The 17,289-nt window shown below is 38.7% G+C and overlaps 1 pseudogene; it reads left to right on the top strand.

The window, feature by feature from the left end:
• The first annotated feature begins 15,313 nt into the window (after window positions 1-15,313).
• Window positions 15,314-16,008, top strand: LOC149583936 (uncharacterized; annotated as a pseudogene).
• The last annotated feature ends 1,281 nt before the right edge of the window (window positions 16,009-17,289 follow it).

Genomic DNA, 17,289 nt, shown 5'->3' with positions numbered 1-17,289 from the left:
GCTTGGAATGTTCTTCGTTAGCTTCTTTAGTACTAACGCCTCTACTTTTAGTAAAGCCTTTTTTTCCCGAGTAGAAGAAAGTTCTAATTCAACTATTCCGCGAGATGACCCTCGGACTGAAGCTCCAATGCCCCCAATTGAAACGTCAATGTTTGTTATCGTTATTTGCAATCGTTTGGCTCATTTTTCAGTGATGAAGCTTGCCTCTGAGGCTGAATCCAGCAAAGCTCTAGCTGGATGAAATACTTCTTTGAAGTCCTTGACCAGAACCATTGCGGTTGACAGAAGAACTTGAGAGTTACTCTTTTCTCCCCTTGAGATATGGGAAATAACTTCGGGTTCGATGTGTGCATCAGTTTTCGCTTCCGTTTTTGTTTCTGCGTGAAGCAACGTATTATGTCTGCTGGTACATAAATTGCAGTGACCTGATTTGCAATCTGGACTTGAGTGGTCACGCCGCAAGCAATTGAAACACAAGGATTTCTTTTTTACTAGGTCCCAACGTTCGTTGACTGACACTTTGGCAAAAGTTGAGCATTTGTAAATGCTATGCTCTGCTTTACATATGGGACAGTTTGCTCTAGTGGTCCCTACATGGGTTAGTGCTGATCTTTTAGCGTGAGACTGTGGTTTTGCTTTGACACTGCTTTCTTGAGCCGCCGCCATCGCTCGAGAACGTTGTTCGAGGAAGGTTCGGAGGTCGTCAAAGGTTGGTGCGGTTGTACGGCTTAGTGAAAGCTCAGACTGACGTCTTGATTCTGGATCTAGTCTTTCCTTTACAATAAAGACGAGAATTGAGTCCCAATGTTGAACTGGTTCGTTCAGCACCTTTAGAGAGCGGATACATTCTGAAGTTGTATCGAGTAGCTTTCGGAGTTCCGAAGATGATTCTTGATTGACTCGAAGCTGTGTAAATAAGCGCTTTAGTTGAGCATCGATTAATTCACGCGTATTATTGTATCGATTCAAAAGAATATCCCACGCTTCTGGGTAATTTGCATCCGTAGTGGGGATGGATTTTATTAACAGAGCGGCTTCGTCTGTTAGTGCGGAATGATAACCAGTCTACATAGTTACCTCCAAATGTCGGTAAATCTAGTTTTTGCAGTCTAATATCGGCACTTGGCGCGCTTGTTTGAGCGGTAGTACTGGAGGCCGCTGCTGAGGCTGTTTGCGTTTGACTTAACTCAGAAGCAAAAAATATGTTTACCGTTTCGAGTCGTTGGATTAAAGCGTTATATTCTGCTTCTTTAGGTTGAAAATCAGCTGGAAGGCACGTAGTGATTATATTTTGTTGTAAATGACGCAAATCCAATATTAACTGTTCACTTTTGTTCACGTATAATTTTAGTCCTGCTTCACCCCATGGTTGAGAAGCATGTCCACTAACAATTGTTTCCAATCGCGTAATTTGGCCTTTGATTGCCCTTCTTTTGTGCCGCAATGCATCCATAATTCTAGAGTTAAAGTTGACGTTGATTGTTCATTTAACACGCACAGTTTTCACGATTTTCCGAAAATTTGCCGGTTCACCTCGAATATGTTGATTGATTTTTGGATAATTCTGTTAATTGCGAACAGATCCGGCTCGACGGACCAAAATATGTTCGGTGTCGTGAGAAATTAATACGCAGTTGAAGTAAACAAAACGAACTTTTAATCAATGTAAGAATTTGAAAACAAGTATTGTAAAATCAAAAACTAATTTGCTTGTATGAGCCGAGCGAACTTCTATTAAGGGAGTGGAATTCGCGACTGACGAAAATATGTGATAGAAAAAATTAACAAAAGGGACAGGTACGGGTACAAGAGTTCCCGCGAAAACCCGTTCTCTGCCTGTCATTGTTACAGGTTTTAGGGCTTGGTCGTAGAGGGTTAAGAATTTTCACTTTTGCGAGAGATCGGTATCGAACAGTTTGGTTCGGTTATAAGGTAAGGTTAGGCTACGTTATTTTAGCTTCGATAATGTAGGTCAGGTAAGCCTTAGGATAGATATGGATATTCTAAGTTCAGTAGGTTTAAAATGGAAAAAATTAGGTGAGATAAGGGCATGATGATCTATTTGCAGTACTTATTAGGTAAGCCTACTACAGGGCTAAGATTTGTTCAAACCTGTAATTTAACAGAGCTATTTCCCAAAACTACATCAACTTTTTCTAAAATGGCACGTTTTAAACCATGCCGCTATTTTTTAGAACCGCGCTCGACATTTCGGGTTCTGCTTTTCTGGAAAATCTCACGCTAGTTATACCCGGTAAAACTCTCCCAGAAGTTCCTTGCCTCAACTCAAATCCCCCCCCAGCCTCGGCGGATGGTGAAAAGTAGTCGTCGTTCGAGATATCTATAACCTTAAATATTCTATTAAAGGCTTATCCTTTTTTGAAGTTTTCACGTAACCATGTAACAATTGATAACCAAGGCGCCAAAAAAGACGGATCTCTGGGTACAGAAACGAGACGTTTAGGAGTTGTCATGGTACAGAAAAAAATGCTTGGTTTCAAGTTTGGGCCAAAAACATTTCTCAAAAGCATACTTCTCCAGTCAGAGAAAACGGAAAAATAAGTATATACAGCAAAAGTAGACTATAGCTAATCTATTAATGCTCTAGCAATTCTGTACCTCGTTTAAGAATCTTTTACAAAGAGGTTTTGATTCATACCATAGGGTATTAGTCTAGCCAAACGGCTTCTTGTTGTTACACCATAACTTGAAGCCTACTTCTTTTTCTACTCAATAACACATTTTCAAAAAAGACATCTGTTCAAGCGTAACAAGGTCGTCAATAGTCCAGATATTCATAAGCACGCGGACAAAATAAAGTAAACGATTTCTTGTGAAATCTCTCTTCTAGGGAGTGAAACTGTAGAATTCGTACAAAAAGTGGTCAAACTCATCGAAACGGAGATATTTTTATTACAAACATTTTTCTATATTTTTGCGCTCATTTTGAATATCTTACTTACATTTCGAAGCCATTCATCCGAGTCCATAGTAGGGGTGAACCTTTAATATTGAACACAATTAGGAATGCGCTTTCCTAGAGATACCCTGAGCGTATGAAGGAGTGGCCCCGAGCCATATGCTCGCGAACGAGGGAAAAGTACTTTTGACCGCATTGAGATGGGGTTGCAAACACTTAAACCAATGCAAAAATCTGGCGACTATGTGGCGGCTCTAATACGCACAGTGCAATTATTTACACAATTCTTAAATATGAAGGTTCTTAACATAATACTAGACCATTTGTAAGAGCGGTATTTTCAGAATACAAGTTTTTGCCAGGTAAAGAAAGACAGGTTCATTTGGCCAAAAGGGGGTTAGTAAAAGACCCTGAGGGTTCGTGTCACCACAAAGCCACCAACAAGAACTATTCAAGGTCTTTTGAGTGGAAGGTTCCATGGGTTAACTCTTAAAACCTTCCCCACTACAGTGAAAATAGGCTGAAGCAATAATATTTAACTGACATTTGGAAAATAACAATGAAATCAAAATATGATTAAAAAGTAATCGGTTTCCTCTGGTGCTCAAGAAAAACTGTTAAGATTACGCCTTCCTTTGGGTCCATAGCTAAGACATGTATTCCTCCTTCATTCGCTCTGCGGGCCTACTTTACCTGAGACGTTTCGTGTGTTCAAAAATGAAATACCAAACTCGAAGTGCGGAATCGTAAGGATAATCCCAGGGTTTCTAGAAAAAGTTTTTAATCTTAAAATACAGCTTTTACTGAAGTGCATTAACTCTACAACTGAAACCAGGCTCCATTAAAACAAAATACTTAATTTTGATGTCGGCAATTTTATTGAAAAAAAAAACTGCAGCGAATATCCAAATAAAGCCATAGAGTTCTGGTTCATTTTTTGCAGGTAAATTTCAAAATGGTTTAAATAATTTAAAATAGAAACGGTTTTCTCAAGTGCGCAAGGTTTTTAATATTTTTATTAAAATAGCTCGACTAGTTTCGGCTTGATTATTGGACTTTCATTAGGAGTATTTATTGGGTGCTTTTTTGATTAGATATATCTTTCTGTGTTGTTCGTTAACTGTTTTGATAAACAGAATTAAATCAGGATTCTTAATATGTGGATAAAATTTCCGGTAGGTTAGTTTATAAACAAGTTGAAAAACAACAAAATTACATCAGCCGAAGCACTTGAAACCTACCTCGAATGAGGTAATTGGCTTATCTACCTTATGGACTTGACACTGACTTTAATACCTGTTTCCTGTTTCTAACACTTACTGGGAATCTTACAATAAATATATGCATAAATGCGTAGCTATTATTCTTTATTAACTATTATTGTCAGACTTAGAGGCGGTTTTAACTGAACCGAAAACAATAAAATCGTCATTTCTGCTCTTTTAAAAGTTTTTATTATGTAATTTAGAAGCTAGAAACGAAACACCCGATTAAACCAAACATTTTGGGCTGTTTAAAACTTTCAGTTTCGGATACGCTTAACTTACCTTTTCTTCCGGCCATTGTACAGTAATATTATACACTGTTTCATTCATGTTTCACCAAGTGAAATGTGCTAATTAGTGCTGGATTAATCACTTTGGATTTTTTTCCACATCAAAAACGAGGTCGCGTGAAAAACACGGAGAGCTAGTTAACATTACACTCTCGAGCCACGCCTGCGTGAGAATATCTTTAAATATAAAGTGCAAACTTCGACCTATTTACGCGTAATTCATCTCTAAACACAAATCGAACAAAGGATTTTATAGAACAGTTCTACATGGAGTCATCATTTTCTAGTTTTGGCAATCACGGTGCTAGATACTGTTATAATCAACTGTCTAAAATCCCAATACCAAACTGGAACTCGAATTGTTGAGGTTAAATTACACGTAAAGAGGGGAAGAAACAGCAATCAGAATATATGATGTCGTACATCACGCTATTTAAATTATGAAATTTTGAGAGAGCTCTTCTCTCACGACTATTTTCTAGTTTCGTGCTATTAAGTCTAGTTTTCTTATTTCTCTATAAGTCTGCGCAGAAGCCAGCTTCTAAAATCACTATTCACGGGAAAAATTATTTTATTCATGACTAAACTAGCAACTCGTATCCGAACTCATTTCTGAGTTTAATTATTCTAGCTAACGACCGTTTCAAAAACCTATTATATTTCCAAACTAGATTTTAAATTGCCTCTATTCCTTCTCATCAACAAGTATCACGTTTTCTAAAATATATAATAAAGGTTCAAATAAAGCCTTATCCGCTTTTCGTAATACCAATCCCACCACGCAAAACCCAAGAAACACAATACTTTAACGAAAATTTTTCAACTATAGATAGACGTTCCAATAATCTTGCTTCGATACAGCTGTCCATCAAATTTAAACACAAATTGAGGGTGTGTGAACTCTTTGAAGATGAAAATATTATTTCTTTCCCAGTACCATCAAGGTCTGGAAGAGAATCTTTTCTTAGTGGTTTTTCGCCTATTCAAAGCCACGAAAGCTACTACAAACCCATGACTTCGCCTGTGTATTTTCAATCACAGAGCTAATGCCTTAATGCATTTCGATCAACACTTGTTTCTCTTGTACCATCCACAGGGGAAAGACGACAGACTACCAAGACCCTAAGCTAGTCTGGTTATTACAGACTGTTTTACCGTATTTTTAATTTAATAATTACCACTTCTGGTCGATGTTGAAATAAACGGGATAGTCTCATTTTGGCAGTATTTGGTCTAATGGGACTCGGCCCAATGGGCCAGCAGCCATTGAAAGCCAGGACGTTTATCGAAATCCTAGATATTCACAGAGTAAAATTTTTTAACGATGGTAATGGAGTAGAAGATAATGTAACAGATTTTGCGACAACTTTTAACTTCTTTTTATATGATGATAATTAATAATCAGGGGCTATATGATATAACATATTAAATTTGGTACGGTTGTCTAGGGAATTGTATTTTGAATAAGTATGTCAGCATTGGTAAATGAAATAAACGGGAACATGATTAAACCTTGGAAATATATTTATTAATCAATGCTAAATTAATCATGACCTCATAAGAGGTTTAACACTTCAAATATTAATGGCAAGAATTGGTTTACTTAATTCTAAACTTAACTTAAGGCTGGTTAACCCTTATTGATACTTGCAAAGTTTCGTGGCTCACGGTTTATATTGAAGTTCGCGTTTAGCTCATTTTGAGTTCCGTTAATTACGTGGACTGATGAACTTCTATTGTTTTACGATGGCACTATAAATCGGTGATGGTCCGGCAACACGTTTCATGGTAACGTGGTAGGTTCCGATAGACATCGGGCGGTACACGCTTTTGGCGGGAGAACTGATGAACTTCTACGGCATAGTTTGGCGGCAGGATAGATATCAAGGTCCAGGACTTCTACGCCATATCATGGCAGCAGGATACTTGGCACGAATTAAGACTTTCACTTTTCGCGGGTAATTTAACCGGGCATAAGTTAGCAACTTAGTCGTTCATCCAGGAGTTAACTTCTCTGGGGCTTCCTTTTTAGCGGGCTGCGATCGGACTGGGCTAGCCACTAGGTCAGAAATATAGAATACTGAAGACTCAAGTCTATTGTTCGTCCTGGCCTTTTATAGATTCAGACCGACTTGAAATTCGGTCTTGTACCACATAAAGCTTTCTCATTGGCTTATTACAAAAAGCTCGTTGATAATTGGCTTAGCGAAAAAGCTCACTGATAATTGGTTCTCTCAAAGGGTTCGTATCTTCGTAACGTAGAGAGGCTCGTGACCGTGAACTACCTTTCATGCATGTGCAAGTTTATTTTCGTACGCGAACAATGACCATGCAGGCGTGAGTTTTACGTACGCGAAATAGCGAGAAAGCCACGGGGGCTCGTGAACTGTGGGGTTCACCAGAGGGAAATAACCAGCCAAGGGACAATAAGTTTTTTTTTTGAATTGAAATAAATTGGTAAGAATGTGGGTAGCAAGAGGTTAGTGTGAACAGAAGTATTTAATTGAAAGTTATAAGTATAATTTTCGTCATAATTTGTTTCTTATGGAATATAAGGATGAACATTGTACGAGGTGGCGTTTCTAGAAGTCAATGTGTACGTGGGATAGACGATAACAAAATTTGGCGTGTTACGAGCCGAAGAAATCATAATGCTAATGTGTGATATATAACATAATGAAATCGAAACTTTCCGAATTTGGGTTAATTGATAACGCGGTGCGGAAATTGCGACCACATTTGCTGCGAATGTGAAACTGAGTTTACAGACACACAGAAACGTCCAATGCAAGCGTCACATGGAGAGGAAAAAAAGTTTAAATTCTTAAAATTAAAAATTAAAATGAAAACGAATACAAATTGGAAAGCCGGGTAGGTGTCCCCCCATATCACCCAATCTCATTCGCACGGCTCACCCGCTGTTGGGCAGTTTTGACCCATTCTTTCACAGCAACTCTGTTTTTTTTGGATGCATTTGAGAAATCCTGTGTTTGAGCACTATTATTACAATTATACTGTAAACTCCAAAAAGGCAAATTTATTTACTTTTCTTTTGCATTGTGGCTTTTTTTAGAAACCGCAAAATTTCTTTCAAAACCAAGGTGTTACAATTGCCATTAGAATGTTAAAACACCGTGGTATTACTTTAAAGCGAAACATTTTATTTTTTGGAAATTAAAGAGAATTTTAAAACTGCTTTCATGGTCACACAGCGTGTTATGAGAAAAGCGACCGCTTCCACCCCTGTACGGATATGTATGTTGAAAGTCTTTAAATAAGAAATTGGATAGCGATTGGTATTAGGAGAATCCGCTTTTAAGAAATATAGGGTTTAATAATTTAATAAAAAGCTCAGTGGGGCTTTTATGATCATGATTTTTTAATTAAATGAGTTTAATAATTTTCTTTGCTTGGGCGAAAGTTTAAATACACATGATACCTAGAGCGACTATTTTACTGAAAGTCTTCGCCATAAATCTGGGACTGGCTACGCGAGTATTGATTGAAAATATTTTTAATTGACCATCTGATGGTGCCATCTGTTGAGCAATATTTGCAACTTGCCAGGGTGTAGAACTTAGTAATTAGTTCAATAACGATTAAAAGAACCATTGACAACTTAACGATTGCATTCACCAACTATTTTAGTTGTCAAATATAGTTTCGCAAAATAGAGACTTTCAAATAATAATAATAATATGATTTTTGACTTTCTAGAAGTATTAATATGACTTTAACTTTCTATTATACATATTCTTTTTTAATAATTATTTTAAATGTTCCCTTTTTGATAATTATTATAATAAAGATTAAGAAATATATGCGTTTCCAGTACTTAAAAAAACTTAGTCCAAACATTTTTATGCATGATCCGTTAAATCTTCGCGCTCTAAAAATACAGACATTGTAACAGTTTTTATTTTACTGCCCCTTTAATTTAAAATACTAGCACTTTAAAAATAGCCATTGTAGCACTATCGCTTTAACTCCCCCAATACTGGTTTTTGGATGGGACTACTGATTCTGGTCGAAAGGGCATAGCCCTCCAATATTTACGTCATCGGGTTTTTACCATCGCGCACGAGGCAAACTCGCCTCTCGCGAACGGGATGGGATCGTGCCCGAACTTTTGGGACCCCGCGCAAAAACCAGGCCGTGTCCTGGTTGGACATATGGAACCCCGTAGATCTGACCTAAAAGGTATAAAAGGAGACCCGGCCAAGAGGCTCGCTCTCTTGCTCTCTCTCTTAGACCAAGAGCCAGTGGCCTGGATCTTACCTCATAAAGTACAAAAGGTCTGATCATTGGAATAAGTTCCGTTTTGATGCTCATTAATAGATTCGGCCGTCTTACGCGTCACAGCTGGGGCATTTGAGGGGGGCGGGGTCATGTTTGACCCTAAAGAGGTATGATTTCTTACCTCATGAGGTACATGAATAAAGAAGGTGGCAAATGATAGAACTGGAAATGGCGATTCCAAATATATGAAATCTGACGTCATCAAAGGGGGCCATCAATAAATCAGACGGGGTTAAAATGATCGAATGAGGTATGAATTCTTACCTCATGAGGTACATGTATGAATCCGGTGTTGTTTGATAGATCTGGTCGTGCTAAATAACAGAATATAAAATCTGACTGGAAAATACGCGGCTTAGGTTTAATCTGACGGGCTGATTCTTGCGTCAGACTATGACAACTTCGTGCCTCATAAAGCTAGATTCCCACTCGACCGAAAAAAACCGGCGCAAATCACGCAGCGTACGGTAGAAATTTTACCTTACGCCGTCGTCCGGCTGCAGGCTGTTCACACTACGACTGAATTTTGAGTTTGGCGGTACATATTTTTGGGTCACGTGACAGATTAGAGTGGTTTATTTATTTCGCACTCTGAATTGGTATCTCTGTCCCATTGTCGCTTAGATCGTACAAGAAAGTATATTTTCTAACCTCCTCAATAAAGACTTCCTTATTAACATCTTACCTCTATATACTTCCATTAGATACATTTTTCTTTCTTCGTGGGATGTTTCCGACCAAAAGAAAAATACATGGCGGCTATCAATCTATCTAGCGTTTGCGTGCACTCTTGAAATTTATGACGTAGTCAGTGGGATAATTCCATTGTCTGAGACACCGACGTAACGCCGAACACGACCGAAAAATAGAACACAACTTGCGCCCGGCCGAGCGGAAATTCCGTCGGGCTCGGCGTAAAGATGTTTCGGTCGAACCCCTTTCTGCTGGGTCTCCGTCGTAATTTCCGTCGAGTGCGAGTCTAGCTTAAATGTAGCAGGTGATATATTTTAAAACCGGCCCCACTGATGTCAAGTACGTTAAACTTAACTTGTTTGAGCGAGTTGCCTCTGTTTCTATCGAGGTAATGTGGTGAAATAATTTTGACCGTGATAAATGAGATGAACTTAAATTGGCATCATTTATAATAGAGCTATTTCAATTCGGGGGTAAGGAGAGTTTTTGAGGCGGGGTTTCGGCAGTCCCCGCCCAGGTGCCTTATTGTGCGCGAAATTTAGCATAGAGTTTTACAGTGGCCCACACGGAGGGAGGGTGACTATGACGATGAAACCGTATATATTGATTATCAGACTGACTCGGATGATGAACCAGATGACCTTTAAAATGTAACATTTTTTACCTTTATTTGCATTGAATAATAATTTAACGTTAGAAGGTTTCATTGAATGAGTTTGAAATAAAATGTGCCTGCATACAGCTATATCAGTTGAAGGGGGAAACGTCACAGTTGGGCCTGCCAATAAACGGAGCCGGTTTTCACCCTCCCTTCGTGCGGGCCACTGTAGAACTCTTAGCTAAATTTCGCGCACAATAAGGCACCTAGGCGGGGACTGACGAAACCCTGCCTCAAAAACTCTCCTTACCCCCGAATTGAAATAGCTCTATTATAAATGATGCCAATTTAAGTTCATCTCATTTATCACGGTCAAAATTATTTCACCACATTACCTCGATAGAAACAGAGGCAACTCGCTCAAACAAGTTAAGTTTAATGTACTTGACATCAGTGGGGCTGGTTTTAAAATATATCACCTGCTACATTTAAGCTAGACTCGCACTCGACGGAAATCACGACGGAGACCCGGCAGAAAGGGGTCCGACCGAAAAATCTTTACGCCGAGCCCGACGGAATTTCCGCTCGGCCGGGCGCAATTTGCGTTATATTTTTCGGTCGTGTTCGGCGTTACGCCGGTGTCTCAGCCAATGAAATTATCCCACTGACTACGTCATAAATGCCACGAAGAAAGAAAAATGTATCTTATGGAAGTATATTGATGTAAGATGTTAATAAGGAAGTCTTTATGGAGGAGGTTAGAAAATATACTTTCTTGTACGATCTAAGCGACAGAGATACCAATTCATAATGCGAAATAAATGTTATGGAAACCACTCCAATCTGTCACGTGACCCAAAAATATCTACCGCCAAACTCAAAATTCAGTCGTAGTGTGAACAGTCTACAGCCGGACGACGACGTAAGGTAAAATTTCTAACGTAGGCTGCGTGATTTGCGCCGATTTTTTCGGTCGAGTGGGAATCTAGCTTTATGAGGCACGAAGTTGTCATAGTCTGACGCAAGAATCAGCCCGTCAGATTAAACCTAAGCCGCGTATTTTCCAGTCAGATTTTATATTCTGTTATTTAGCACGACCAGATCTATCAAACAACACCGGATTCATACATGTACCTCATGAGGTAAAAATTCATACCTCATTCGACCATTTTAACCCCCGTCTGATTTATTGATGGCCCCTTTTGATGACGTCAGATTTCATATATTTGGAATCGCCATTTCCAGTTCTATCATTTGCCACCTTCTTTATTCATGAAATCATACCTCATTAGGGTCAAACATGATCCCGCCCCCCTCAAATGCCCCAGCTGTGACGCGTAAGACGGCCAAATCTATTAATGAGCTTCAAAACTGAACTCATTCCAATGGTCAGACCTTTTGTACTTTATGAGGTAAGGTCCAGGCCACTGGCTCTTGGTCTATCTCGCCTTTACGCTCTTATGCTGGGATGCTCTTGGACTCTCGACGATGTTCCGTACCTGAATTGAACCAAAGGAATGCCGCCCGATGAGCCCGTTTCCACGATGCCGGACTATTAACCCTTTTCCCGTCCAACGGAATCAACCTCTCGGCTCGTGGCCCAACGATCTAAAGAGTTCGCGAACGAATGTGCGGAGAACAAAGAAAATCAGTATCGTAAACAATTATTACTTATGAGCTCACGCGGACCAGAAACCAGCCCCATTATTATGCTACAACATATTTGAACTATTTTGAACTATTTATTTATCACCAATGCGATATTTTAAACTAATTAGTAAATAATACCCCTAGACAAATGACCACCCCAATTTAGATACTAATTAAATCAACATTTTCTTTTATCTCTCATATCTTGTAACTAAAATGTCGCATTTTGGGGGTCCGTCCGGGATCAGAACTACTAAAATTCCCCAATTAATTAACGGATGGTAACCATTAAGTTATTTAATGAATTAGGAACAAAGAAATTGAATTTTAAAGACTAGCAATAATATTTTAATGTTTACGTGGTTAACGTAATTTTTGTTTAAGTCTGCGTGGTTTGCGTAGTGTTGTTTAGTTTACGTGGGTAGCGTAATTGTGTAGGTTATTTTTAGTGAAATTAGTGTAGCTTTAGTTCAGTTTATTTTGTTGTAGATTTAAGTAGGATAGCTTTATTAAAAGTTTTGGTTAGAATTTTTTGTTAAAAACGTTAGGAGTGTATTTTTATGGTGTGTCACTGGTCCCTATTATTATTACCTAGTAAATTCCCCCGTACACGTTCGGTTCAATTAAGTGCATGCTTTAAATTAAGCTTATAACATGGGTTATGTCATCGTCTCAGGACGGTCATGAGCTTTGCCAGCCTAACTTAGGGAAAATTTTACTCTTGCGAAGAGTGCTACTAAATTCTTAAAATTGAACAAAATCACGCCCGAGAAATTAGAAAGCAAAAATGTAATCCCCCACCAGCCAACATGCCTAACGAAAACGCCCCCGATCCTAACCTAGCGGCTATTGCAGCATTACAAGAACAAATAAGGCAGCTGTCCGCGCAAGTAGTCGCTCAAAACCGAGGGTTAGAAGGGCGCCAAAACCCTGAAAATATAGCTAACAATGGGCGCCACGAGGACCAACCTCAGCCTCTCCCTAGCTCGTGGACTCCCCCTATTTCACCCCCCACGTTTTCGGGTAGTTTTAGCGAAAACACGAAAGAGTTCCTTGTAAAAGCGCGCCAAATTTTCATCTCCCGGGGATGCCCCGAAGACTTGTTTATCAAGCATTGGATACCAACAATGTGCAGAGGTGCAGCATTAGAATGGTTCGAGGACCAAGGCCGTTTCGAGGATTTTCAGGAATTTTCCGACGCACTCATGAATGAATTTAATGCTTACGCGAATGATGATGTTCTATTAGAACGCTTAGATTACCGTTTTCAAAAGCTCGGTGAATCCGCTACTAATTATGTTGAGGCCATGCAAACTATTATTAGAAAATTAACAGAACCTCTCCCAGTACAGGCACTAATTAGAATAATTCGTAAAAATCTATGCGATGAACTTAGAGTCGCGTTAGCCACGGCAAAATTTACGTCAATTAGAGCCTTATTAGCCGATGCCGTCTTCATTGAACAAGCCAAAGCAGCCCTCAAGGACAAACCTGCGGTCGAAAAATCTACTCCCACTAGCACTGCTTACAATGGTCAGCGAGCAAGTGGCGTAGTTTGTTTTAAGTGTGGTGGTCCCCACTACCAAGATTAAAGCTCTCGTTATAATAGGCCCCGCAAACCTTCCACAATTCTAGATCAAATATTTTAGGCCTAATTATTCCCAACAAAATTTCTCTCACTATCGGGAGCCCGATTCGCGTCGATATAACAGCGGCGCCGGAGTTACCCTGCCACCGTTGCGGTGTTGCCGGTCATATCAGTACTAACAGAAGTCCATTAAATTAGCCTAGGCTAATTTAATGGACTTCTGGTACTAATTGTCGAAACACCAATTTCGGCCACGAGAGGCACTATAATAGCTCAATACAACGTCAGCCCCACTCGGAAAACGGTCAGGCGGGGGAGAACAAACATGCAAACCTTCCCCAGCACGCCGATAAACCCCTTGACCTGTAACGCTGGATCCATAATTTTAAATAAACAAATTCGAAATTTAAACTCCAATATTTTCTTAAATTTTATTGAAAATCAAGTATCTCTAAAAGCTTCCTGTTTAGCCAAAATTAAAATTAAGATTAATGAATAGGAATGTATAGCCCTCGTGGATCCAGCTATACCCTCGTAGACGAAAAATTTCGTGTTGGCCAATGTAATTAACAAAAGTAATAGGATAAAATTGGGTATCAAGCTAGCTAACAAAACTAGAGTATCAACGACTGGTAGCGGTAAATACGTTTATTTTCCCTGGAAAAACTACGTCTAATACTGTGTATTTTGTGAAAAATTTAATATTTCTGTGCATCCTGGGTATGGATGTTTTGAATAACAACGGTATTATAATTGACTGTGGTGATGTGAACTTTAGTTGGCGTAGTTCCCCAGGGGAAATATATCCATTCTTGCGAGATTTCCAAATAGATCAGCCCAATCCAGTTTCGCTTAGCGCCCCAATTGAAATTGATGAAAATAAGTTAGAAGAAGCGCTAACTTCTGCCCTGTCACAGATATAGAGTGCGAGCACTTGAGAAGCCTAGTATCCGATTTAAAATTTTTATTTGCCACTACACCAGGTATAACTTCCACTGCGCAAAGGACTAAAACTAAACGACGAAACGTACCGAAAATTGTTTTTACTACCCCCCTATTATCCCGTTTTTCGGTGGATTTTATAAAGCGCGTTTCCAACTCCCTCTTTCTCTCCTCTCTGGTGCTCCGTTGTTTCCTACCTTCAAATCTTCACGTTTACTCAATTAAAACCAATGGAGTGAAAGCAGGCACGCCAGCACGCGGAGAAATATCCATGGACATTGTTACAAGCTTTTTCTTCTCCCTGCCTTAAATTTAAATTACATCGCCACTTTCGTCTCAGGAGGTGCCAACGATTTTCCCATCGTATACCCATACATGTACATGTACATGCTTTTGAAAAAGTCACCCGTGACGTTGCCAAGGGCAAACAAAAAAAGGAGCGCTGACAACAAGAGCCTTTCGTTTTTACCCCCTTCGTCCTCCACATTCCTCTCTTCTTGTATCAAATTCGAATGATGCCAGCCAAATCAAAGAACATACCAGGAATGGTAAGTGGAGGGGTTTTTTTCTCGCACGCTGGTAGTGTGACCCAAGTGCAAATAGCCAGCCGGGAATACTTGGGTCAACTTGCCTGGCTTTAAAGACTAGTGACAAATAATTTGCAATAGAGGAAGCTAAACTTTCCATTACTGGTATAAAGGTTCTTTGGTCAATGTTTTTCCATTTTAGAAAGTTAAAAACCCCTTCGTGAAAAGTGGTGCACTGCGCTATATTGGATTAAATGAGCGCGGTCATTCGTTCTGGGGGAGGTTGAAATTAAGTTATTCATGGATAGGAAAATAAGCTTATGTATATTTGTCTTTGAAGTTTTTGGTGTTTGTTTAAATATCAATGACTTATAATCTAAAACTGAAAATCACACACAATTTTATTATTAATAGCATTTATTTTCTTTAACATTATACTGGATAACAGACACATTTTGATTTTACTGTTATGGATAAATTTATGTATTTTCGTTTAGGACAATTTAACATCTGACCAACGCGAGAACAAGTTGACGCAGCTATGCCGGATGATTTTAAAATTAGTTATCCCAGTACTCGTGTTATACTTGATGCTACAGAACTTAAATGTGAGACTTCCAAGTCTTTAGTATTGCAATCTGCCTCATATTCAAACTATAAATCCACAAACACTTTTAAAGGACTTATTGGAATAAGTTCAAACGGCTACGTCACATTTGTTTCTCATCTATTCACGGGGAATTAACTCTGCGAAGTGGTTTTTGTAATTTGAAATTCTCCCCCAATGATAGCGTTATGGCTGATAAAGGATTCTTGATTGAAGATTTGTTAGAGAAAAAAGGTGTTAAACTAAATATTCCTCCGTTTCTGAGTGGAAAGGGCCAATTTAATAATGAAGAGTTGGATAAATCCCAAAAGATTGCGGCTCTGCGCATACACGTGGAGCGACGAATTGCAAGAATAAGAGGATTCCATGTTCTTGACCGTCCAGTTCCCTTGACTCTTGCACCCGTAATTAATCAACTATGGACAGTTGTTGCACTTTTATCGAACTTTCAAAGCCCTCTCGTTAGGAATAAAGAAAATTTAAACAATAGTACCATGGACACGGATGAATTTTATGATGAAATCTTAGAACCAGCTAATGCAGCTGATTTTAAAGATGATTATTAAGAAGAAATACTACCGCCTGATGAAAATATGTCTGATGAAGATGAACTATGCCAACAAAGTGATTTTAATTCCTACGACAGCGATGATCAAGAGATGTCTATAATTAATTTGGATTCTTCCCTCAGCGATTCATAAATAATAAATGTAACAAATCGTAATTATTAAATAATAACTCATTTTAACAAGTATTTTTTAATTTTTTAAAAGTCAAAAACATCTTGGTCCATTGAGGAAATGAGATCAAATTTAAAGGGATATTAAATATGGTAAAGAAGAAATTTAACACACTACTAAAAAGTACTCTCCCTTTAAGAGTTATTAGGAACTTTGAGGCAATGTATCCTTAGCTAAGTTTGGTAGCATATGAGTAAAGAAAAAAGATTTCAAAAGCGATTCCATCTTTTCCCACTTCTTCTTATTGAATCTCACTCTCACTATTATCAAGCCGGATGGAAAATAAGTTACATAATCACACCATGTTACACCTGATAGTGCCATCTGCCCAGTAACCTGATAAAAGTGGTAATCGTTTTCATTTAAAAATGGTTTTCCGTTAATCACTTTTACTCTAAAATCTCCATTCAAACTTCCGTCGGACTTATATTTCTTGTGGACCAGGGGCATTTTATATTCAAAAGTCCATGAGGTTCCGCTTCCCTTGGGTCTTGAACTAGACCATCTGGAGACGTTCCCAACCATGGTTTACTAGGATCAACAATATATCCTGAAGGATGGACCGTAACGTCATGACCCAAGCTGAGCATTTTTTCTCTATACTTATTTCTTGCAACAATTTCCCACCTTTTTCCGTACTTTATGGCATTCAAATGTCCAATATCTTTGGGTTTTTCGATATTTTTGATACCAGATTCACTCCAATTTTAATTTCTTCTTTTACAAACTAGCCCAAAAATTGAAGAGTTCAATCTTGTTGTTCGCGCCTCCTTCCACTCTTGTGACTCAGATTGATCTTTAGTATTAACTTCAAGCTCAATAGCTTCTAGAACTGAAAGTTGATTTTTCTAAAATAAACATTTGAAAAATTAAACTCCAAAATGACCAACTTCTATACAAATGAAATGCATACCTCAAATAATACAGACTCCAAAGGACCGAAGTATCCTGGCAAATTCTTGGAGCTCCACGGAGTACGTGGATTAGAATGGATCGGGATTTTAAACCTATCTTGAGGTTCATTAGCATAGGCAAATAGGATGTGGCTCTCGTAGATGTCAAGGTTGTGAATAACTTCAAACCTATCTTCATTTATTGAAAGCTGTAAAGCAAGAGGCGAACCTTCAGGAGCTTCTCCGATTCTGGTTTTAACCCACACAAATTCTTCTG

The sequence above is a fragment of the Phalangium opilio genome, unplaced genomic scaffold, assembly GCF_054372755.1.
Source record: "Phalangium opilio isolate 3A_F unplaced genomic scaffold, DU_Popi_V2 ptg001304l_1, whole genome shotgun sequence".
Taxonomy (NCBI): Eukaryota; Metazoa; Arthropoda; class Arachnida; order Opiliones; family Phalangiidae; genus Phalangium; species Phalangium opilio.
The sequence above is the reverse complement of the archived record's forward strand: the minus strand, read 5'-3'. Positions and strand labels throughout refer to the sequence as shown.